The following is a 3,060-nucleotide window of genomic DNA, read 5'->3' as shown; positions in this document are numbered from 1 at the left end:
TCTGACTGAAGTTGTGTATTATTATTTTTTTTTTTTTTTTTTTTATGGAGATCTATGAAATAGTCTTGGTCGCCCATAGCAACCAATCACAGCAGAACTTTCATTTTGTATTCTGATTATGAGAAATGAAAGCTGTGCTCCGATTGGCTGTATTATGTCAATCACAACACAGCTTTCATTTCTTACAAGCAGAACACAAAATTAAAGCTGTACTGTGATTTGATACTTCAAGCAAAATATAAACATGGTAGCCAATCACACTGCAGCTTGTATTACTTATAAGGGAAATGCAAAAATGACAGCTTCACTGTGATTGGTCACTGTATGTGTTGTAGAGATTTAACTCGTTGTGAGATGACCTTGGGTAGTGTTCACACAGGCAATGCAGTTTTGGTCCAGGCACATGCAGTTTTTACTGCTTTTCACAGGTTGCACAGCACCGAAACACGCAAATCCAGGTGCCGCTAACAGAACGGACACTGGCTACTCGTACACAGCTGACCTAGCCCCAGCCCAGTCAAACAAAATGGCTACTGTCCATAGAAACCGCTGATACTTTGTTATCTGCACATGGCCTGTACAAACTTCTCGGAGAGGGATTCTGACCTCTCTTCAGCTCCAAGACCTCCAGCCTGGTGCCTATGATCTGTGCATTCACCAGCTAAGGGTGGTTTCACATTTGCGTTTAAAGCCACCGCGTCGGCCTGCGCACGGCCGCCGCTAAGCCCCGCCCCCTGCCGTGCCTCCGCCAGTAGCTCCGCCTACGGGCGCATGACGCTGCATGCGTCCTGTGTCCCCTATCTTTAGCACTGGGGATGCAGGCCGTGCGCAGGTATGCGCATGCATCCTTTTGACGCTGCGCCGAGCGCACCAAATTGCAACCTGTTGCATTTGGCGCTGGTCGGCACAGCGTCAAAAGGACGCATGCGCCGCCAAATGCATACCTGCGCACGGCCTGCGTCCCCAGTGCTAAAGATAGGGGACGCATGCAGCGTCATGCGCCCGTAGGCAGAGCTACTGGTGGAGGCACGGCAGGGGGCGGGGCTTAGCGGCGGCCGTGCGCAGGCCAATGCTGCGGCCTTAAACGCAAATGTGAAACGACTCTTACACATTTGTCTCTGCTACATCCAGCAGACTGACTCCTCAGAGAGCAACCCTCAACATGTGTCTCAGCTACTGCTCACATCTTGGCTGGTCAGCTTCCCTGAATCTACTTCCTGACTCTTAGAGAAACCATGCAGGTGCTTCTAATCAAACACTGCAGAGCGGGGTTGTAACCTTCCCAGCTATGCTACACTGTATGTATTCCATATATCTATCTCAAGCATGCTCACTGAGTCCTATACCAACCAGTGACTGCACTGCTTTCTATCGTTATCATTGAAAGTTACGCCGTGGTTGGTTGCTATGGCCAACAGTCTGTCAGCATGTGTTAAATCTGACATCTGTATGTTGTAAATGTCAAATATGGTGGAATGCTTTTATGGTTTTGGTCAGGCTGGGTGACCTGTATTTGAACTGTTCAACACGGCCAACAATTGCGGTCTACAATGTCCGCGCTGGCCGCAGCCTTCCTGACCTCAACTTGCTCTCCACATATTGCACAGATTCTGAGACTGATCTTAAGTCAGGAGACCTACTGTCTTGGAACCATGAATGTGTGAATCCGGCCGAAGAGCAGCTTTTTCTCCAGTAGATTACTGTAGATGTTTTTATTACCTCTCTTTTCATGTAGAGTTGTGATATATACTTTCATCCAGACGTGTTGGTTAATGCATAATTTTTTTTTTTCTTCTGAGATCATTTGGTGCAAAAAGTCACTCTTAAATCCTTCAAAACTTTCAGAGAAATTTGTACAGACATACAGTATGATCACTTAGGTGGGGAAACTGAGATACAGTTCTGTAAAAAAAAATTTGAAACTTTTTTTTTTAAAAATGGCAATTGATGAATTGTCTGAAACCATCTGCAACCCCCCCTCAAAAACAAAACACAAATACGTATGAAATAGATTTGGAAAAATAAGGGGCAATTGAAAAGCAAGTGAAATGCCTAAAAGCGCAAATGCAGTAATGAGTTGAGGCCTAAGTAGAGTTGAGCAAATTTTTCAAAGTTCGATTTCGATCAGCGAGAATTTTTTAAATATTGGCCAAACATCAGTGAGAGGTTAAAAAAAAAAAAAAAGTTACCGAATATGATCAGAAGAGATCAAACATAAAATCAGCATGAATAGGGTACAAATGTGGCAAATTCAGATTCAGCAACCGAATCCAAACATATGCGCTCAACCCTAGTTCTAAGTGCTCATTCATTTTCACATCCATGTTATTCACTACTCCAAGTGCCCATTGTAGTCTATGCAGCTGTTGACATCCATGTTTTTACTCAACGTTCGCAAAAAAAAAAAAAAACGGAAACCTGTTCAATTCACTTGTCAAACGCTCACATTCGCCTGAATTGGTCAGTAAGGCCAAGGTCACACTTGCGAGTGTGATGTGAGAAACTCGCGCAAGTCTCTCATCAATACCCGGCTCTCGGGACCGGAGTATGCGGCTGCATGTATTTCTATGCAGCTGAGTGGTCCCGAGTGCTGGCGGCAGTGCCAGGTATTAATGCGAGAGACTCGCGCGGGTTTCTCACATCACACTCGCAAGTGTGACCCCGGCCTAAGTACTTAAACTGTGCACCCTCAAAATAAGTAAATTTATCAGTCGAAGATTTGAAGTATTTTTTCCTTTTGCGTACGACCCCGGTCACCGGCTCCACACGTCCTCCTCTGCTGGTGGAGCTCAATCAGGTTTCTCACATTCCTGAACTGAATCCAATTTCTTGGGTAACATTTAAAGTCTATGTCTGACTTCTGCTCCCTCCTCATGTCTTAGCAGTGATGTCTGTGCCTGCACCGAGTGCGATGAATCAGATATTAAACTGAGCAGACGTTTCTCAGCTGACACCTAGGTGTGCTCCTGGCAACTATAGAAAAGTTACGTAAGATTTCCGTCTTTATAGTATTAACTGGCTCTGGAATGAGGATAAATACATAAAATTATGTGCAATAGA

This window comes from Dendrobates tinctorius, unplaced genomic scaffold, assembly GCF_039654945.1.
Source record: "Dendrobates tinctorius isolate UK_male_01 unplaced genomic scaffold, ASM3965494v1 ptg000143l, whole genome shotgun sequence".
Classification (NCBI taxonomy): Eukaryota; Metazoa; Chordata; class Amphibia; order Anura; family Dendrobatidae; genus Dendrobates; species Dendrobates tinctorius.
This window is presented reverse-complemented; position numbering follows the sequence as displayed.